The sequence below is a fragment of the Cervus canadensis genome, chromosome 3 (genome assembly GCF_019320065.1).
Source record: "Cervus canadensis isolate Bull #8, Minnesota chromosome 3, ASM1932006v1, whole genome shotgun sequence".
NCBI classification, from domain to species: domain Eukaryota; kingdom Metazoa; phylum Chordata; class Mammalia; order Artiodactyla; family Cervidae; genus Cervus; species Cervus canadensis.
In genome coordinates this window covers 112,257,342-112,280,198 of record NC_057388.1, presented here as the reverse complement: position 1 = coordinate 112,280,198, position 22,857 = coordinate 112,257,342, and the positions used below count along the sequence as shown (strand labels likewise).

The following is a 22,857-nucleotide window of genomic DNA, read 5'->3' as shown; positions in this document are numbered from 1 at the left end:
TTCGGGCTGTGTGAGGGGTGGATAACTTGTCATAGGTTTCCAGGTGGCTCACCTGGACCTAATGTAGATCCTGAACTTTGTCTGATTGAATGAGACTTTGAGGACTTGGGATAAAGCTGAGTATATTTTGCATGTGGTAGAGCTGTAAATAATTATGACCAAGAGGGCAGACCATGGTAGATTAAACTTTTCCCCCGCCTTGTTCACTTATTCTGTCTGTGCCCTTTGCCACAAGGCTTTTCAGATCCTCACATTTAGAAGGAGGTATAATTCCCTGCACTTGATTCAGGGCTTGGTCCTGTGACTTGTTTTGACTGATGGGATGTTAGCATATATGATACAAGCAGAGGCTTGTGATCTGCTTGCGTCGTCGGACTTGACTTTCTGCATTTTTGCCATTTCCAAGAGAAAGCTTCCCCTGCTAGCTGCTACTCCTCTAACTGGGACTCTGGAATGACAGACAGGGAGCAAAACCGAGCCCAGTTCACAGAGAGAAACCAAGCACAGATGGACCCACTGCTTGAAGCAGGGTCACCAGGTAAAGTCCAGCTGAGATCCATCATTATTTGGCATCTGTGCTGCTGCCCTATGAACCTGAAAATAAATGCTTATTGTTGCATGAATCAGAATCCTGGGATTATTTGTCTTGAAGCATTACCGTGGGCATCGCTGACTGATACAACTATGGCTCTTACAGTCTTCTCTCCCCCACTACAATGCTCACCAGGTTCTGAGTGAGGGGAGAAGATGAGACTTCAGTTTTTGAAGAAATTCGGTTTGTGGCTAGAGGGTGGAAAAGTGTCTATTAGACAAGTGTGGAGTCTCTAGGGAATGGAAAAAAGATGAACTCATGGACAGAAGTCAGTCTCTACTCAGTTTGTGGTGGGTCCAATGTCCACAGTCTGATTGGGGATGAACAAAGTTTATAGCACACTATGAAACTGTTTGGTGTGGCAACACAAGTGAAATAAGCTAAGGAGGCCCTTCATCTAGGTAAGGGGGTATAGCTCAGGGGTAGAGCATTTGACTGCAGATCAAGAGGTCGGGTGCCCCCTGCTGGTAGCTTTCCTTATTACCAGGTACAGATAGATGACCCTATTTAGCGTTTTCCACCACTGTCCCGTGAGTCACCACCAGTCACCATGGTCCCATGGTCCTTGTCAGCTTCCTTGTGTTCTCTGACACAGATCACGGTGTACCTGTGTAGTCACTTCAGTCATGTTCGACTGTGCGATCCCATGGGCTATAGCCCACCAGGCTCCTCATAGTTCTGTCTTTAATGATCTGTGTGTGTTTCACTTCCTAATGAGTTCCTCTTCTATAAAATTTACATTGTGGAGGACACAGTGAATCACAGGTTACCCAGCTTGACTGCACTGGAATTACTTAGGGACATTATTAAAAATACAGATTAATCCACAAACCTGTGTACACCTTATCTTCAACAAAAGGGGCAAGAACATACAATGGAAAAAAGACAACCTCTTTAACAAGTGGTGCTGGGAAAACTGGTCAACCACTTGTAAAAGAATGAAACTAGAACACTTTCTAACACCATACACAAAAATAAACTCAAAATGGATTAAAGATCTAAATGTAAGACCAGAAACTATAAAACTCCCAGAGGAGAACATAGGCAAAACACTCTCCGACATGAATCACAGCAGGATCCTCTATGACCCACCTCCCAGAATATTGGAAATAAAAGCAAAAATAAACAAATGGGACCTAATGAAACTTAAAAGCTTTTGCACAACAAAGGAAACTATAAGCAAGGTGAAAAGACAGCCCTCAGATTGGGAGAAAATAATAGCAAATGAAGCAACAGACAAAGGATTAATCTCAAAAATATACAAGCAACTCCTGCAGCTCAATTCCAGAAAAATAAATGACCCAATCAAAAAATGGGCCAAAGAACTAAACAGACATTTCTCCAAAGAAGACATACAGATGGCTAACAAACACATGAAAAGATGCTCAACATCACTCATTATCAGAGAAATGCAAATCAAAACCACAATGAGGTACCATTACACGCCAGTCAGGATGGCTGCTATCCAAAAGTCTACAAGCAATAAATTGCTGGAGAGGGTGTGGAGAAAAGGGAACCCTCTTACACTGTTGGTGGGAATGCAAACTAGTACAGCCGCTATGGAAAACAGTGTGGAGATTTCTTAAAAAACTGGAAATAGAACTGCCATATGACCCAGCAATCCCACTTCTGGGCATACACACTGAGGAAACCAGATCTGAAAGAGACACGTGCACCTCAATGTTCATCGCAGCACTGTTTATAATAGCCAGGACATGGAAGCAACCTAGATGCCCATCAGCAGATGAATGGATAAGGAAGCTGTGGTACATATACACCATGGAATATTACTCAGCCGTTAAAAAGAATTCATTTGAACCAGTCCTAATGAGATGGATGAAACTGGAGCCCCTTATACAGAGTGAAGTAAGCCAGAAAGATAAAGAACATTACAGCATACTAACACATATATATGGAATTTAGAAAGATGGTAACGATAACCCTATATGCAAAACAGAAAAAGAGACACAGATGTACAGAACAGACTTTTGAACTCTGTGGGAGAAGGCGAGGGTGGGATGTTTTGAGAGAACAGCATCAAACATGTATATTATCTAGGGTGAAACAGATCACCAGCCAGGTTGGATGCATGAGACAGTGCTCGGGCCTGGTGCACTGGGAAGACCCAGAGGGATCAGGTGGAGAGGGAGGTGGGAGGGGGGAATACATGTAAATCCATGGCTGATTCATGTCAATGTATGACAAAACCACTACAATATTGTAAAGTAATTAGCCTCCAACTAATAAAAATAAATGGGAAAAAAAATACAGATTAGCAGGAGGAAGGGGCAATATAGAGTAGGGGATTAAGAGGTACAAACTATTCAGTTATAAAATAAGCTACAAAGAGATATTGTACAACACAGGGAACATAACCAATATTTTATAATAACTGTAAATGGAGTATGACTTTAAAAATTGTGAATCGCTACATTGTACACCTGTAAGATATCGTATTGTACAACAACTCTACTTCAATAAAAAATAAAATTAAAAATTTTTTAAATACAGATTAGCCCCAGAAATCCTGACTTAGTAGAACTAATGAGGGGCATGTGAGCTTTGTTTTGAGGAAGGACGCTCCCCTGATAACCTTTACCCCAAAATCCAGTGATTCTAAGTGGCTAGAAGATTATTTTGAAACTTGTGTGTGCATACTAAATCATTCAATCACGTCCAACTCTTTGTGACCTTATGTGTAGCCCGCCAGACTCCTCTGTCCCTGGGATTCTCCAGGCAAGAATACTGGAGGGGGTTCATGACCTCCTCCAGGGGCTCTTCCTGACCCAGGACTCGAACCCATGTCTCCTGCGGCTCCTGCATTGCAGTCGGATTTCTGCTGAGCCACCGGGGACGCCCTTTGGAACTTACAAGCCTGTATGATGCTAAACAACCTCTGGTGGCAAACCTCAAGGGTCCAGCTGGTGCCTTCAGCCCAGGACTGAGGGAAGACAGAGTGCAGGGCTGTCGGCATAGACCACGGCCAGGTGTGCAGAGGTGGGAGAGTGTGGGACAGGTGAGGAGGGCACAGACATGGTAGAGTGGTGACAGGCTATAGTGGCACAACATTGCCAGGTGGGGAGAAGGCAATGGCACCCCACTCCAGTCCTCTTGCCTGGAAAATCCCATGGATGGAGGAGCCTGGAAGGCTACAGTCCATGGGGTCTTGAAGAGTCGGACACGACTGAGCGATTTCACTTTCACTTTTCACTTTCATGCATTGGAGAAGGAAATGGCAGCCCACTCCAGTGTTCTTGCCTGGAGAATCCCAGGGACAGAGGAGCCTGGTGGGCTGCCGTCTATGGGGTCGCACAGAGTCGGACACGACTGAAGCGACTCAGCAGCAGCAGCAGCATTGCCAGGTGGGGTAACTGCCCATAAGTAGTAACTCAACTCCCTTCGTTAAAGTTCAGAATTGAAACAGGCTTATAGGCACCACTGGTTGTGTCTGAATAAAACATCTGATTGATGATTCAGAAGATCCTTGTTTATAGGCAGATGAGTCGCTTCCTTTTCCATTTTACCCCAGCCTTTCAACCCTTTTCCATGTTTCGAGGATTCCCTATTGTGTGAGCGTGAACCCTGGTGGAAGAAATGGCTCTGCTGACAGCTGCAGAAGCCAAAACCAAGGCTATTTCCTCCCTCTGTCCTCCTGGCATCTCTGACTCACATGCTATCTGTAGACTGAGTGACACAAATCCCAGGGTTGGCAGAGCCCAAGCACCATCCAGTAGCGCCCTAACCAGTGTGAGTTGCCCAGCAAGCTGGCTGGGTTCCTTCCCTCGGACCATCCCTGGTTCATGAACCCATGTCTCCAACCTTCCTTCAGTGACATGAGCTCTCCAACATCAGACAATGCTTGTCTTATCAGTTTCTCTTTCTGTAACACTGTGCCTAGGGTAGTGCAACAATTGGAGTGGGTTGCAGACAAAAGACTTTAAAGAAAAATAGGGCAGATGTAGGACTGGTTTTCTGTCCTAACTGGGATTGAAGAAAATGGAAATCCAGTTGATTCATCAGGGCCAAGAAACTAGGAGCCCAAGGCTTTCAGTGGTCAAGTAGCTGAGTAATTGATCACACAGATGCAACTGACCGTCTGGATTTGAGGCTGGTTATTCATCCGGAAGGCATTTAATAGCTATTTATAACTGGCATCCATTCTGATTGGTCAGTGTCTGTGGTTGCGGTTGAAGGTTTTTAGTATCACCTCTTCTTGGACCAAACTTTTAAAGACCAGCTGTTGTTCTGAGAGCGGTATGAAGGGCTAAGTCTGAAGGCTTTGGGAAGCTCAAAGACACATGATGGAAAGCTCAAATGTCTACATTCTCTTCTCTGACTCAGGTGGAGATAGTCAGTCTTCCCAATGACTACACTGAAAAACTCAGCTTGTGCTGCTGAATGTTGGAGACTGCTGAAAAATGAAGGCACAGTTGTCAAATTACAGTCCTAGTTGTGTTCATTGTTTTCCCCGTTTCTGGTATCAATTGCTGCTTCAGTGGCGGCCACTCCCGCAAAGTTTCAGAGACTGTCAGGACAACTCACACTTGAAACACAAGTTGCTGCATCTTGCCCACACCTTAGGTTTTATTGGGAGTGTTTCCTGCTCCTCAGGTAATGGTGGCAAGGATATTAAAATACTTAGACCCAAACGTCTCCCTGAGTAGTTGTGTAGAACCAGTGGTTACTAGTTGCCAAGTTCTACATCTATGTACATATGTTTTTATATTTGTAGTAATCCCAAAGCTTTTTAAAAAAAATATTTAACTCATACACACACACAACTTTGACATCTCCCATTTGAATGTCTGTGGTAGCTTAGACTTTCTGTTTCTCAACCAATAACATCTAATAATAAACTGAGTTTTGTAATAAGAGAAGGGCTTCCCAGGTGACTCGGTGGTAAAGAATCTGCCTGCAATGTAAGAGATGTGGGTTCAATCCCGGGGTCGAGAAGATCCCCTGGAGTAGAAAATGGCAACCCACCCCAGTATTTTTGCCTGGGAAATCCCATGACAGAGTCAGACATGACTTGGCAACTAAACCACAACAGAAAGAGAAAGAGCCTTGGTACTGAGTTCAAAGGGATATTTGGCAGAAGCAAAAAATGCAGACTAGGAAAGCACTGATCTCCCAATTTCTCTATCCTCTCACATGTCCAGTTGTGACAACAACTATTCTTGTACTGCAAACAAAGCGATCGCTTCTTCAATTTCTTGATGCAAATATCTCAATAATAACTAACGTTGTGGACGGGTGGGAGTACTCTGACTTCTCAACCTTCATTTCCCCATCCTAATAGCATTCCGGTTTTCACTTGGATCGAGTCTGGTAAGACTGGAATCTCAGACCTTCTATAACTAAGAAGTGGGCATGCCTTGATGCTAACTGGGTCATGCAAATGGTCCCTCCTTGGAAGGAATCTGAGCCTTGGGCAAGAGACAAAGCACCCAGATTGGCTGGTTCTGGATTCTGCAAATGCACTTCCCTGACTACTCCAGCCTGGCTGTGAGATTGTTACTGCAGTCTTCGAACCTGACTTCAGAATCTTGGAGTTTTACTTGGTCCTGCCTTTCACATTGTCGTAGCAAGTTTGTGATGCATTTCCAATAAATCACTCTTAAATGACGAAAAGAAGTTCGCTGAAAGATGGATACAACTGTTTAAACTCTCTTCTTACTTTCTGGCAACTGGAAGATCAAAGCAGTGATGTGCTTGGACCAGTGGTGGATGAGGGTCAGAAGCTTTGTAAGAAAAACCTATCTGGTTCTGCAGAAATGCAAAAACTTTCTCAAATAATAAAACCACTGGGGTCACCAAAATGAGGTCAGAGAACCTGAATCGGGTGTCACTGCACGATGAGACATCAGTCTAGATGCTGTGTCTTCTGTGCAACACGATCAGGAAGAAAGGTGAAATCTGGGCAGCCAGGACCTGTCTCCGTTGACCCATTTTAATCCTTATTCAAATCAGTTTCTTTTCAGATAAAAGCATTTCTTAAGTGACACTGACGATTGAAACCATTGCTGTTTTAAAAAGCAAGGCTGAATTGTCTGGAAAAAAGCAAAGAAGTCATTTCAGAGATAATACATGTTTATAATATGCGTATAATATTCTTACAATAATTAACTCTTCTTCCTGTTTTATGATGATTTTTAACAATAGAAGTCTTGATTACTTTTTCATGCCAATAAAACAAAAAACTTCCAGGACACCTTGCATAGTCGCTGCATAGTATTCTGTGTGGCTGCTGCTACCGTTTATTTAGCCAGCCGTTCTTTGTTGGGTATCTATGCAGCTTCTAATTCCACTCCTATAGACAGCTCTGCAAAGGGTCTTATTGAAGATGTGTCTCTGTTTTTCATCTTATTTTGCTTTATCATAAATTCCTAGACATGGGATTTCTGCATATACATGTTTAAGCCATTATATTGTGAAATTTTTCTCCAGAAAAGATATATAGATATGCACTGTCAACATCAGAGTCTGAAAGTACCAGCAAATAGATTTTAATTGTGAAATATACATATAGAAAACTTACAGGTACTATTTAATACAGTATTTAATAAATACTGAAAGATACCCATGTATCCACTGCCAAGGGAAAAATAAAAAAAACATTGCTAGCCACCCCTTTCCCTGGTGGCTCAGCAGTAAGGATTCTGCCTACAATGCAGGAGTTACCAGAGATGCGAGTTGGATCCCTGGGTCGGGAAGATCCCCTGCAGGAGGATCCCATGAGGATCCTGCAGGCCACCTCAGGATCCACTTGTGTCCCCTTTACTTATGACAACATCTTCCCTTCTAACTTGTATCCTGATCTTTGTGAAAATAGCATGTGTGTATCAGTTAGGTCATGTTCATCATCTCTTTTATTGATTCTCCACACCCTACTGCCATATTATTTACCTGTTCTGTAACTTATTGAGAAAGGTAAAGTCTCCTCAACCCTATGACTGAGGATTTGTTTATTTCTCCTTTTTATTTCTGTCCATTATGTTTTATATGTTTTGATACTATGTTACTGGGTGCATTTAGATTTAGAATTGTAATATTTCCACTGACTTCCTTATCATTGTTTAGCAGATTAGAAATCATTCCATTTTATTAATGTATACCAAGTTCACATGTGGTCTAAATAAAGCCTTTCAAAATTTACTGTGAAATCCTTAATCAAAATACAGATTATGGGAAGAAGTAAAATTATTATTATATGCAGATGACATGATACTCTATACAGAAAACCCTAAAGACTCTACACAAAGACTACTAGAACTGATAATAAATTCAGCAAGGTAGCAGGATACAAGATTAACATACAGAAATTATTGCATCTCTTTACACTAACAATGAAATATCAGAAAGAGAAAAAAATCCCATTAAAGATCACATTTTAAAAAACACCTAGGAATAAATCTGAGTGAGGAGGTGAAAGACATATGCTATTAAACATTGACAAAGGAAATTGAAGATGATTCAAAGAAATGGAAAGATATCCCATGTTCTCAGACCAAAAGAATTGCTTATCATGTGTGACTTGCCCATTCAAACAACAATGATTCCCTTCGCTAAAGTCTTAAGAGATGCGTGGGTGTGTGGAGCATCTATATCTTCAAAATACATTTTAGTGGCTGTTCTCTGTAGACAGGGATGCTCACTGGAGATCTTACAGTGGAGAGGGATTCTCTGATTTCAGTGGGGAGGCTCCTAGGGTGTTAGAGTTCAAAAAGAGTGACTCTTCACCTCCAGATGCTGGTTGGAGGTTACTCTCTGATCCGTGGCTGTGCTTGACCAGTCCTGAGGTCCCTGGGGCTGACGATGGGAGGCCCACCCCCGTCCCCCTCAACTTGTAGCACAAGGAGATTCCTGACCTCTCACTCGGTTCCCAGATCTGAACCAGTTCAGAGGCCCGGCATCTCTTGAAAGGGAAATCTGAGTAAACTTGAGTAAAGGATTCTTCCAAAATATCCAACCGCAGGATGTGAACTCACTCCTATATTTCCCCAAAGCGCCTTTCAGCTGTTTACCTGGAAACTCTTTACTAGGGAAAGACAAATACCCATGTATCTTCCAGATTATAGGTGTCTATTGACTCTGTGAAACTTCTGGAGGTCTAATGTTTGAGGGAACATCAGCATGTCCCAGGAATGACGACATCCTATACCTCGCCCTGTTGAACCACCACAATCAGAGCTAATAGCCTCCCCTGGAGGATCTCATCAAAGCCGAGGACCAGAGGGAGGAAGAACAGCAGCAGATGTGAGCCGAAGCCTACTTCTGTCTGGTGGAGCCCAGGAGGAGGCCGTGGGGAAGGCAGGGTCCTGAAGGGGTCAGAATGGATATAGCGCAGGATGGAGGGAGTCTCAGTACCAATTACAAGCCATGGCTTTACAAACAGTGCCTTCAGCCTGGAATCCGAGATGGCTGCAAGAAGGAATATTTTCTTCCCACCACCCCCTTCTTCTTTTTACCTCCCAGAACTTAGCCATGTTAAAGAATAATGAGTCCTGTTCCTAACACACCTTTGCCACACTCCTCCATGTCCCTCTGGGTGGCAACCATCTGATGTTTTAGCTGCTAAGAAGGATCAGTCAGTGACATCGCTGGAGCCTGTCCTTCGGTGGTGGGTGGTCTGTCCTGCTGCAGAGCAGGGCTTGGCAAGGAGAGGCCTGGTCTCTAGGACCCCAGAGGGGTCAGCTCTTCAGCCGGGCCAACCTGCTGGTTTTGGGCCTCTTGTGGAAAGCTGGAGCTGCATTTGGGCCTCTTGGGGAGGCTGCAGGTTTCATGGCCAAATACCTGCCCTGGTGTCCCCCAAGCCTTTGCAGACTCTGCCAAGGCCCTGGACTTGGCCGCGGATGAGGGAAACACCACAGAGGAGGAGATGGCCGTGGAGACCCAAAGCCCACCCGTGCTTCTAGAGGGCACAGTCTAGAGGCCCCAGGTGGGTGCTGAGAGAGGGGAGCTTCGGGTCAGGGCCGAGGAGTGTCCGGGCCCCACAAGCACAGGAGAGCTGAGCTCATGGCCAGAGTGAGGTCCGTCTGCCAGGTGCCCAGGCACAGACCAGGGACAAACAGGAATGACAGAGTGCTGGTGAGGGCGGGGAGCACACTGGTTAATAGCAATAAACCACAGCCACTTTAAGGAGGGGGTATAGCTCAGGGGTAGAGCATTTGACTGCAGATCAAGAGGTCCCTGGCTCAAATCCAGGTGCCCCCTAATGAGTGTGCTTTTATCCCCTGAAACAGCTCTGTCCCCCCAACTTTGAGATCTCTAGGAGGACAGGAAGAGATGGTTACAGCTCTTCCTTTGTCATAAAGCCAGATGGGTTCCAACACCCAGCCCTACTGCACTTGGTCAGACCCTTTCTCATGGCTTCTGGCGGACTTTTGTCTTATTCTTTGCCAACCCATCACCGGAACGTTTTCCTCTATTTTAGCAGAAGCTTCTGAGCACTCAAATGAGGAACCTGGAGGAAGAGCTTATGGTGAGAAGAGGGTGGGTCAGCCAGGCCATAGAGCCGACCAGGGAGAAACAGAAATGACTGGGGTGGGGAGAGACTTCCCTGGTGGTCCAGTGGCTGAGACTTTGCCTTCCATTGCAGGGGGAGCAGGTTCAATCCCTGATTGGGGAGCGAAGATCCCACATACCTCTAGGCCAAAAAAGCAAAACATAAAACAAACAATATTGTAACAGATTAAAAAATACAAACTTAAAATACAATGACTGGGAGACTGGAGGACCCTGCCTGGGAAGGCCACAATCACGAAACAGTGTCACATAGGAAAGAGTCGGAAGTGGGCTCCTGGCTCAGGGGAGGGGCCTCTGACTGCAGATTAAGAGGGTTGGATTTTCAAGCCCCTACAAGTTTATTTCATTTAGTACCAGACATCAGGTGGAGGGCTTCCCAGGTGACTCAGTGGTAAAGAATCCACCTGCAATGCAGGAGACGTAAGAGACACAGGTTCAATCTCTGGGTCGGGAAGATCCCTGGGAAATCCCATGGACAGAGGAGCCTGGCAGGTTACAGCCCACAGGTTCACAAAGAGTCAGACACGACTGAACAACTGAACACACACACACACACACACACACACACACACATGCGCACATCAAGTGGAAACCTTTCGGGTCTTCTCTGGGGGAGGTCTATCTCACCCTACCCGGTCAGGGATCGGCCACAGAAGTGGGCAGTGGATGAAGGCAGTGGGCGAGCTTGTGCCCTGCCCTGGCGGGGGCGGGAGGGGGGGGGATGTGGGAGGGCAGGAAGAGCCTGAGAACCAACCATGCGGATCTGGTCCCAACCCTATTATTAATCAGGCGTGTGTGCACAGGCACATCTCTTAATTATGGCTTCTTTTCAAGCCTATAATATGGAACACAAAACTAAATTGGTGATTCCCAATTCTCCCTTTCTTTGGGGATCTTCTCCAGAGTTTGTTAAAAATAGTCTTTGGGGACTTTCCTGCTGGTCCAGTGGCTAAGACTCTGTTCCCAAGGCAGGGGGCCCAAGTTCAATTCCTAGTCAGGGAACTAGAACCCACATGGCACAACTGTGACCTGGTGCCACCAAATAAATTTTTTTTTAAAATTCAGAAGAAATGATCTTGCCCCAAAAATTGTATTTAAAAATGTAGAGGACTTCTCTGGTGGTCCAGTGGTTAAGAATCCATCTGCCAATGCAGGGAACCCGAGTTTGATCCCTGGTCCAGGAAGATTTCACATGCCACAGAGCAACTAAGCCCCAGTATGTCAACAACTGAAGCCCACAAGCCCTGGAGCCCATGCTCGGCAACAAGAGAAGCCACCGCAGTGAGAAGCCCACACACCGAAATTATAGAGTAGCCCACACTTGCCACAACTAGAGAAAGTACATGCAGCAACAAAGACCTGGCGTAGCCATAAATAAATTTTTTTTTTTTTAAATGGAGTTCTTTAATTTCATGGCCAACCCTTCTGATTCAGGAGGTCTGACCTGGAGCCTTGAACTTCTTATCCATGAAAGCACATCCTGCTTTCCTACCTCACAGGCTCATGTGCGACAGGCATCCCAGTTGGGGCACTGTGGCCTTAGTTTAGTCCAGAGGCCCTCCATGATGCAGCCATGGACTTCTACTGATGGTTTGGCCCTGGATGGCTGGCCGGGGGCAGAGGATGGTGCGGAAGGGGATGGCAAGTGGGGATGCCTTCTGGGTGCAATAGAGCAGGGCTCCTGGGCTCACTAGACACAGGGCAGCTCAGTGTCTGGAGGAATGCTGGATACAATCACAGAGGCCAGGGGTCTCCGTTTGGCCGGAACAAAGAGATGAGCTTTTAAGGACAGCTGCGTCTTCCCTGTTCTTATTTTTACATTGTCGCTAATTTTGGAATGTGATTCCAGCTTCCTTCCCCTGGCCAGAGCCAATGGTGCGGCACAGAGGAGAGAGAGAAAAGAGGCAAGGAGGGTCAGGCCCGTCCTTCCGCCACCCCCTCACTCCTTGGCTTTAATCCCACAGCTGAGAAGGATCGGCTGATCCTGTTCTTCCCCAGGCCCTGCTCTGTGTGGGTCTGAGAGTCAGAGCAGACCCAGTGGGAGCTTTAGGACCTGGGGACATGGACCCTCAGTCCAGGACGTCTGACCCGCAGCCCAGCACAAGGGGCTTAGGAAGATAATTCAGAGGCTCCTGTCGGTTCAATTCTTCTGCATCGTAACCCATGTCGGGTGTGATGGAGACACACCAGCCATCTCTGTGGAGGACGTACGGATCTGTGGAAGGTTGAAATCTCTGGCTGGAGCTGAGACTGAGCCAGAGGGGCTGAAACAGGCAGGGATCTGTGCCTTGTACACTTCCGTTTTCATACAAGTCACCCAAAGGAGCACCTTTAAATTCAGTTCGAGTCTTTCCCAAGAGTTGTGAGTCAAAGGGTTCAAATAGCTTTGTCTTTCTTCTCCAGGTGTCCTGATCTGGGGAAGAGGGGTGTGGACAGGTAATGTCAGACCCACTTTGGGATTGAAAGTGAGAAAAGGGAGGGGGCACCTGGATTTGAACCAGGGACCTCTTGATCTGCAGTCAAATGCTCTACCCCTGAGCTATACCCCCTAACCTGGTAGAGCGGTATAATTAACACCTTTTACTGTGTTGACATACCAGTATTCCATCTTGCTCGTTGGGATGTCCTGGTCAGTTCTGCTTTTTTGAACCCTGGCCTCCTAGGTGCCAGGGACCAGCCTTTGTTCCCCCATCACTTCTATATGCATCTGGCTGGAGACCCCGTGGTAGCCTGGTTGACCTTTACAGGTGGGGAGACATTTCAAATGATCCAGATAATCCTCTTGGGTATTAATAGTCACTGAGCATCTACTGTGTGTCAGGCAGGCTGGGATGACAACGTAACTGTGACATGGTGACTTTGTCTTCTCCCACTTGAAAGAAGTTCACAGCCTATGCCTAAGAGTTATTTAAAGACATAGAATAATGTTTATGAGAGTTCATCAAGTGAAAAGGCAGTTACGAAAGTGTGTCTGAGAATTATAGGTGATTTCAACTTTTTGTGTGTTTTTCTCTTTCAACTTTTCTATACTGAGCATGCTGCCATTGTAAAAATAAAAATGTTACTTAGGAAAAATGATACTCTAGCAGAGTGCCACTTGTAGGAATGCATCTTTCAGAAAGACTCATGAATGCACAGTGAGTGGTAGAGACCCACTGCAACCTTTTTATGTATTAGCAGTGAACTGGAAACCACCTAAATATCCATTGAAAGGGGACTGGCTATAAACATTAGATACAGTCATAGGAATATGATGCAACAAGAAAAGAGAAAATTGGCCCAGAGCTGTGTCATGGAAAGATGCTTAACGATACCATTATGTGAAAAAAAAAGCAAATTGCATGACAAATGCAGGTATGCTGTAAGTTTATTTGGGCTTTTTAAAAAGCTACTGTGGGGACTTCCCTAGTGGTCCAGTGGGTAAGACTCCACACTCCCAGTGCAGGAGACACAGGTTCAGGTTCAGGTCCGATCCTTGGTCAAGAAACAGAACTCCTGCACCCATCCCCGCGTAGATGTCTGAGCATAATTAGAGGAAACCTCAACTCTGAGGCTAGTTGAGCTTTGCAGTACAGTAAGCCCCCTACATACAAACCTTCAAGTTTTGAACTTTCAAAGATGAGAACATGCATGCCGGCCCTGATATATCAGCTGTTGCAGTGCCCTACTGTACTTTTCAAGGTACTGTGCTATAAAATTAAAATGTTCTATTTTTTGTTTTTTTATGTACATATTACATGTGTGAAAAGTATTATAAGCCTATTACAATGTAGTACTAGATAGTCGATTGTATTAGTTGGGTCCCCAGGCTAACTTAGCTGGAATCAGGAACAAATTGGATTTATGAACACACTCTCTGAATGGAACTCATTTGTATGTAGGGGACTTACTGTAAATCGAAATGTGGATGGCAGTGTTTTTAAAGGCAGAGAAAGTTTTTTAATATTCATTCTTGGAGCAAGGTATTCAAGGAAGGGCCAGGCCCCAGCTAAGTGATGAAATTATATACACAGCTGACAAGGCCTCCCCCCAGCCAGAGGGAGACAGCTGGGGGTGGGGCGGGCCCCAGGGAGCCTCCTGAAGGGCAGGAGACAGGCGGATGCTACTGCCTCCCATGCACAGCCTGCATGGTCAGTCCTGTCCGACTCTGATGGCTTGGTGGTTAAAAAAAAAACAAAACCGCCTGCCAATGTGGGAGACTCGGGAGATTTGGGTTCAATCTGTGGGTCAAGAAGATCCCCTGGAGGAGGTAATGGCAATCCGCTCCAGTATTCTTGCCTGGAAGATTCCGTGGGCAAAAAAGCCTGACAGGCTACAGTCCAAGGGGCCGCAGAATCGGACACGACTGAGCACACAGCCCATTACATTATGGGAAAGGTTAGGAAGGAAGGAATCACCCCGGTCAGTGGGGTTCCAGACTGATTTCAGGGCTGATGGGCCGGGTTGCAGGACCAAAAGGAGCCAAGAGGAGGCAAGACGGAGGCTGCCATCAGTAAGATAACCTTCACTATCAGGAGGCATCCAGGGAGGGCAAGGACAGGAAAGGGACCAGCAACCAGATTCTAAGCCAGAAGTCCCAGTGCTTATGAACCTGGAATAACAATCGCCACCTCCCTGAGGAAAAAAACACTAATTTAAAAATTCAAGTCTCTTGTTAACAAAATCAATGAGCTTTAATGATGAGGAATTAAAGCACAGCCCTGAAAATTAAAGAAGTTTTGTTTGTACAGGCACGTATGTATATGTTGATAAGACAAATCGGAGGGAACAGAATAGTTGCAACACAGGAAGTTAGACAAAGAGCTATTTGCCAACTTATCAAGTTAGACAAAGTCTCAAGGAAAACTAGAGTTGACCATGCTCTGTCTTAAATGGCCATTTCTCTGTATTGTGTTTTCCGGCCATTCAATAGAAAGAGATTAAGACTTTCTTGCACTCAAATAGTTTTATTATGAGAGGCTATTTTTAACCCATATAGACTTCTGCTGTTTATATAACCTGAAACATCATGAAATGCATTTCAGGTAGTTGTAAGAAAGGTCATAAAAGCTGGTTAGTGTTGGGGAAGATAAAATTCAAATGATAAAATTCCCATGAAATGTACTTCTGAATTACATGCTAAACTCTGAACCCACAATGAATTCTTAGATCATAGACCAAAACGTTTGTTCTCCAAGCCAGAAAGTCAGAGTTCTTTTGTTTTGAGATAGTTGATATTATTTACTGGTCCCTTCTGCAGAAGTTTACTTTTAAAGCTTGAACAAGACATAAAATTGTCTTTAATAATTACACAACCCAAACTTACACTTTCACATGTGTTTCACATCCTCTGTACACTCTCTGAGCCCCTCGCAGGGAGGGCTCTCTCAGGGGGTGATGTGTCCTGGTGGTTTGGCTTGGAAATAGATCAGTTCCACCTTGTCCCACAGAGAATGACTGGACTGAGACAGGGAAAAATGAAGGAAACCAAGAAATGCTGGAACAGCAGTTGTTCCTGGAGGATGACTTTAAGGTCAAGTGACAAACAATATCCTTAAGAATGGAGGAGAGCCAGAACACAAGATGCTGGGCAGACATATTGCAGAGAAGAAGCTACTTCTGACTCCATGTTGGAAACTATTTCTTTGGCTTGCTTTTGGTTGCTTTTGTTATTGTGTGTGTGTGTGTGTGTGTGTGTGTTAGGTCGCTTCAGTCACATCCGACTCTGCGACCCTATGAACTGTAGCTCACCAGGCTCTTCTGTCTATGGGATTCTCCAGGCAAGAATACTGGAGTGGATTACCATGACTTCCTCCAGGGGATCTTCCCGACCCAGGAATCGAAACTTTTCCGTCCCCTGCATTGGCAGGTGGGGTCTTTACCACTAGTGCCACCTGCAGTCACACATAATAGCCTGCCTCAGAGAACCATGCCCCTCTGCCTCTCTGTAAACTAAAGTGCCTTTGCTCAGCTCCTAGAGTGATAATCTGACCCTGACCACCTTGTGAATAGCTACAAGAAAAAGAAGAGATTGACGCACCCCTTCCAAAGGCTGGCCATTCCCAGAGATGATTTTGAAGACTGAAAGGCTGAAGACCCTTTCACTTTACTTCTCCACTGCCTCCCCCTCTCTATTCTGCCTTTTGACTTTAGTTCCTCATTGTCTTCTCTCCCTCTGACTCTATAAAAGAACCTGGCATCCAGACCCCAACAAGATGGTTACTCTGTGACACTAGTCTGCCATCTTCTCAGTCAGCCACTTTCCAAATAAAATATTCCTTGCCTCAACACCTCTTCTCTCAGATTCACTTGGACTTAGTAACAGACAGAGCTGGGATGAAGGAACCACTCTGAGAAGGCTTCTAAAATCTCTACTAAAGGTGGTTTCAACTTAGCTGCAGACTAGGAGCTCTGGGGAGAGTTTACCTTACCTGGGCTCCACCTCAAATACACTGATTTAATTGGTCTGGGGTGGGGCCTGGGAAATGGTACTTTTATAGACTCTTCAAGGGATTCTAATTTACACTCAAAGTTAAGAACTGCCAACTACCATAGTAAAGCTTCACAATTTTCTGGTTCTAAAAAAAACAAAAACAAAAAACTTTACATTGACCTCTAATAAGGAAGAAGCTGAAATGCAGTACCAAAAGGGAAAAGTTAAGAATAAGTAGGGGGCACCCAGATTTGAACTGGGGACCTCTTGATCTGCAGTCAAATGCTCTACCCCTGAGCTATACCCCCTTCTGTGATGGTATGACTTAATTAATGTTGTCTATCCAGCCGCACCCAGACTACATGTACACCACTTCAGGATGGACCTCTCTTGGAAACTGATAGATCTGCTGCTTGAAAACTCATCAACCTGCTACAGAAAAGGCAGCCAGCTCCCTCCTCAAAAACCACACAGCCTGTGTCCCTGTCTCACCCAGCCCTGCCCCCAGCCTATAGCCTCAGGGTGTGGGCAGCAGCCTGGAGAAGCCTAGACATTGCAGAATGGCCTTCAGAGTCAGATGACTGTGCCCATCATGGTGGGCAACTGAAGAACAGAAACTGGAGGCGATGGAAGTGTCTGTCTAAATTCACTTCATGAGGGTCTAACCCTCAGGGGCTGACACTCAGTTCAGGGAACTTTCTAGTAAACTCAGTCAAGCACACAAATGACCGTACCAACCTCTGTTTCTTCAGTTAATAGAGATGTGACCACGAAGAGTCACCACCCCCAGGAACAGGCAGAAGTAGGTGAAAGAAGCCAATCTGAAAAGGATACATCCTGTCTGTTTCCAACTATATGACATTCTGAAAAAGGCAAAGCTATGGAAAGATCTTAATGACCTAGATAACCACGATGGTGTGATCACTCACCTAGAGCCAGACATCCTGGAGTGCAAAGTCAATTGGGCCTTAGGAAGCATCTCTACGAACAAAGCTAGTGGAGGTGATGGAATTCAGCTGAGCTATTTCAAATCCTAAAAGATGATGCTGTAGAAGTGCTGCACTCAATATGCCAGCAAGTTTGGAAAACTCGGCAGTGGCCACAGGACTGGAAAAGGTCAGTTTTCATTCCAATCCCAAAGAAAGGCAATGCCAAAGAATGTTCAAACTACCGCACAATTGCACTCATCTCACACGCTAGCAAAGCATGGCTAAAAGTTCTCCAAGCCAGGCTTCAACAGTACATGAACCAAGAACTTCCATATGTTCAAGCTGGATTTAGAAAAGGCAGAGGAACCAGAGATCAAATTGCCAACATCCCTTGGATCATAGCAAAAGCCACAGAATTCCAGAAAAATATCCACATGTGCTTCATTGATTATGCTAAAGCCTTTGACTTTGTGGATCACAACAGCTGAGTTCAGTTTAGTCTCTGCATGTCCGCCTCTTTGTGACCCCATGGACTGCAGCACACCAGGCCTCCCTGTCCATCACCAGCTCCCAGAGCTTGCTCAAACTCATGTCCTTCAAGTTACTGATGTCATCCAACCATCTCATCCTCTGTCATCCCCTTCTCCTGACTTCAATCTTTCCCAGCATCAGGGTCTTTTCCACTGAGTCAGTTCTTCACATCAGGTGGCCAATGTATTGGAGTTTCAGCTTCAGCATCAGTCCTTCCAATGAACACCCAGGACTGATCTCCTTTAGGATGGACTGGTTGGATCTCCTTGCAGACCAAGGGACTCTCAACAGTCTTCTCCAACACCACAGTTCAAAAGCATCAACTCTTCAGTGCTCAGCTTAGTTTATGGTCCAACTCTCACATCCATACATGACTACTGGAAAAACCATAGCTTTGACTAGATGGACCTTTGTTGGCGACGTAATGTCTCTGCTTTTCAATATGTTGTCTAGGCTGGTCATAACTTTTCTTCCAAGGAGCAAGTGACTTTTAATTTCATGGCTGCAGTCACCATCTGCAGTGATTTTGGAGCCCTACAAAATAAAGTCTGTCACTGTTTCCACTGTTCCCCCATCTATTTGCCATGAAGTGATGGGACCAGATGCCATGATCTTAGTTTTCTGAATGTTGAGTTTTAAGCCAGCTTTTTCATTCTCCCCTTTCACTTTCATCAAGAGGCTCTTTAGTTCCTCTTCGCTTTCTGCCATAAGGGTGGTGTCATCTGCATATCTGAGGTTATGGATATGTCTCCCGGCAATCTTGATTCCAGCTTGTGCTTCATCCAGCCTGGCATTTTGCATGATGTACTCTGAATATAAGTTAAATAAGCAGGATGACAATATACAGCCTTGACATACTCCTTTCCCAATTGGAACCAGTCGTTATTCCATGTCCAGTTCTAACTGTTGCTTCTTGACCTGCATACAGATTTCTCAGGAGACAGGTAAGGTGGTCTGGGATTCCCATCTCTTGAAGAATTTTCCACAGTGTGCTGTGATCTACACAGTCAAAGGCTTTGGCGTAGCCAATAAAGCAGAAGTAGATGTTTTTATGGAACTCTCTAGCTTTTGCTATGATCCAATGGTTATTGGCAATTTGATCTCTGGTTCCTCTGCCTTTTCTAAATCCAGCTTGAACATCTGGAAGTTCACAGTTCCATGTACTATTGAAGCCTAGCTTGGAGAATTTTTAGCAATGCTTTGCTAGTGTGTGAGATGAGTGCAATTGTGTGATAGTTTGAATATTCTTTGGCTTTGCCTTTCTTTGGGATTGGAATGAAAACTGACCTTCTCCAGTCCTGTGGCCACTGCCGAGTTTTCCAAACTTGCTGGCATATTGAGTGCAGCACTTCTACAGCATCATCTTTTAGGATTTGAAATAGCTCAACTGGAATTTCATACTAGCTTTGTTCGTAGCAATGCTTCCTAAGGTCCACTCGACTTCACTTTCCAGGATGTCTGGCTCTAGGTGAGTGATCACACCATTGTGGTTATCTGGGTTATGAAGATCTTTTCTGTATAGCTCTTCTGTGTATTCCTGCCACCTCTTCTTAATATCTTCTGTTTCTGTTAGGTCCATACCATTTTTGTCCTTTATTGTGCCCATCTTTGCATGAAAAGTTCCCTTGATATCTCTAATTTTCTTGAAGAGATCTTTAGTCTTTCCCATTCTACTGTTTTCCTCTATTTCTTTGCATTGATCACTTATGAAGGCTTTCTTATCTCTCCTTGCTATTCTTTGGAACTCTGCATTCAAATGGGTCTATCTTTCCTTTTCTCGGTTTCCTTTCACTTTTCTTTTCTCAGCTATTCGTAAGGCCTCCTCAGACAACCATTTTGCCTTTTGGCATTTCTTTTTCTTGGGGATGGTCCTGATTACTGCGTCCTGTACAATGTCATGAACCTCCGTCCATAGTTCTTCAGGCTCTCTGTCTATCAGATTTAATCCCTTGAATCTATTTGTTACTTCCACTGTATAATTGTAAGAAATTTGATTTAGGTCATACCTGAATGTTTTAGTAGTATTCCCTACTTTCTTCAATTTAAGTCTGAATTTTGCAATAAGGAGTTCATGATCTGAGCCACAGTCAGCTCCTGGTCTTGTTTTTGCTGACTGTATAGAGCTTCTCCATCTGTGGCTGAAAAGGATATAATCAATCTGATTTCGGTATTGACCATCTGGTGATGTCCATGTGTAGAGTCTTCTGTTGTGTTGTTGAAAGAGAGTGATTTCTATGACCAGTGTGTTCTGTTGACAAAACTCTGTTATCCTTTGCCCTGTTTCATTCCATACACCAAGACCAAATTTGCCTGTTACTCCAAGTATCTCTTGAATTTCTACTTTTGCATTCCAGTCCTCTATGATGAAAAGGACATCTTTTTTGGGTTTTAGTTGTAGAAGGTCTTGGAAGTCTTCATAGAACCATTCAGCTTCTTCAGCATTGATGGTCGTGGCATAGACTTGGATTACTATGATATTGAATTGTTTGCTTTGGCAATAAACAGAGATCATTCTATCATTTTTGAGATTGCACCCAAGTACTGCATTTCAGACTATTTTCTTGACTATAAGGGCTATTCCATTTCTTCTAAGGGATTCTTGCCCACAATAGTAAATATAATGGTCATCTGAGCTAAATTCACCCATTCCAGTCCATTTTAGTTCTCTGATTCCTAAAATGTATCTGTTCTCTCTTGTCATCTCCTGTTTGACCACTTCCATTTTACCTTGATTCATGGACCTAACATTCCAGGTTCCTATGCAATATTGTTCTTTACAGCATTGGACTTTACTTCCATCACCAGTCACATCCACAACTGGGCATTGTTTTTGCTTTGGCTCTGTCTCTTCATTCTTTCTGGAGTTATTTCTCTATTCATCTCCAGTAGCATATTGGGCAACTACCGACCTGGCAGTTCATCTTTCAGTGTCCTATATTTTTGCCTTTTCATACTGTTCATGGAGTTCTCAAGGCAAGAATACTGAAATGGTTTGCAAGTGGATCACAGCAAACTGTGTAAAATTCTTCAAGAGATGGGAATCCCAGACCACCTTACCTGTCTCCTGAGAAATCTGTATGCAGGTCAAGAAGCAACAGTTAGAACTGGACATGGAACAACAGACTGGTTCCAAATTGGGAAAGGAGTATGTCAAGGCTGTATATTGTCATCCTGCTTATTTAATTTCTATGCAAAGTACATCATGGGAAATGCTGGGCTGGATGAAGCAAGAGCTGGAATCAAGATTGCCAGGAGAAATATCAATAAGCTCAGATATGCAGATGACACCACCCTTATGGCAGAAAGCGAAGAGGAACTAAAGAGCCTCTTGATGAAAGTGAAAGGGGAGAATGAAAAAGCTGGCTTAAAACTCAACATTCAGAAAACTAAGATCATGGCATCTGGTCCCATCACTTCATGGCAAATAGATGGGGGAACAGTGGAAACAGTGACAGACTTTATTTTGTAGGGCTCCAAAATCACTGCAGATGGTGACTGCAGCCATGAAATTAAAAGACACTTGCTCCTTGGAAGATAAGCTATGATAAATCTAGACAGTGTATTGAAAAGCGGAGATGTTATTTTGCCAACAAAGGTCCATGTGGTCAAAACTATAGTTTTTCCAGTAGTCAGGCATGGATGTGAGAGTTGGACCATAAAGAAAGCTGAGCACCGAAGAGTTGATGCTTTTGAACTGTGGTGTTGGAGAAGACTGTTGAGAGTCCCTTGGACTGCAAGGAGAGAAAACCAGTGAATCCTAAAGGAAATCAGTCCTGAATATTCATTGGAAGGACTGATGCTGAAGCTGAAACTCCAATACTTTGGCCACCTGATGGGAAGAACCCTGATGCTGGGAAAGACTAAAGGTAGGAGGAGAAAGCGACGACAGAGGATGAGATGGCTGGATGGTGTCACTTACTCGAAGATCATCAGCTGGAGTAAGCTCCAGGAGTTGGTGATGGATAGGTAGGCCTGGCATGCTGCGGTCCATGGGGTTGCAAAGAGTCAGACACGACTGAGCGACTGAATGTAACGTAATGTAAGGTGGCTGAGTAGATTTAGGAATCCCCTAGATCATGAATGGACCTAAGCTAACATAAATCTAAGACCAAGAAATGCTGCTGGAGAAGATCCACATTCTACCAGAGGCTCTGTGATCTGTGGGCAAAGGCGTCAGATGAACTCACTTTAATTGGCACCTTCCATCTCCACGCCAAGGAGTGGGTAAACTTTCTTTTCTACAAACTGTCTCTCCCACTTTTGGAATCTCTCCCTCTCACCCATCAGCTTCCCCCTTGGGGCCTTGACGCGCCAGCAGCTACTTTCCCTCCTCTTGAGGTTAGGAGATAGATTGGCTCCACGTTGGACATTTACCATCAGCCAGCCTCCTCTTTGCATTTCCTGAGATAAGAGATAGGTGGGCTTCAGTTGAGGAATTTACAATCAGCCCCCTGTTGACTGGTAAGTAGCCAGTCTTAGTCTCTTGTAAACACCTCAAGGGAATAATTGTGGCAAGGACAAAGAGAAGAAAAAATTCCTGTCTGAGTAAAAGATAAGAGGACACTCCACATGCTCAGAGAGACTTGGGGTCAAAAGTCAGAGGATAATTCCAGGCCAGAATGAGTCTTGCTCCTCCCAGAAGCCTTCACTTTGAGATCCATCTTGGCTAAGGTGTGCACACCCAAGAGGAAGGTCCTGAGACAAATTAACCAGGGGGAATAAGGCAAGGGAAATCAAAGACCCGTAGAACTGCCCCCTTATAAAGGATTTAAACTTCCCAAAGGCGTGACTCTCTCTGAGCTTGCCCTTCGCCTTTCAGCATGTACTTTTCAGTAAAATTTTTACTTTACTCGTTTCCTTCTTCCTTC

The 22,857-nt window shown here is 44.6% G+C and overlaps 3 non-coding genes across 3 annotated transcripts; 1 reads left to right on the top strand and 2 right to left on the bottom strand.

Moving 5' to 3' along the window:
- Positions 1 to 9,733: 9,733 nt before the first annotated feature.
- Positions 9,734 to 9,805, top strand: TRNAC-GCA. Its single transcript has one exon. It is a non-coding gene; the product is annotated as a tRNA-Cys (tRNA).
- A 2,789-nt stretch (positions 9,806 to 12,594) lies between these two features.
- TRNAC-GCA lies at positions 12,595 to 12,666 on the bottom strand. Its single transcript has one exon. It is a non-coding gene; the product is annotated as a tRNA-Cys (tRNA).
- A 4,099-nt stretch (positions 12,667 to 16,765) lies between these two features.
- TRNAC-GCA lies at positions 16,766 to 16,837 on the bottom strand. The gene has a single exon. It is a non-coding gene; the product is annotated as a tRNA-Cys (tRNA).
- Positions 16,838 to 22,857: the final 6,020 nt, after the last annotated feature.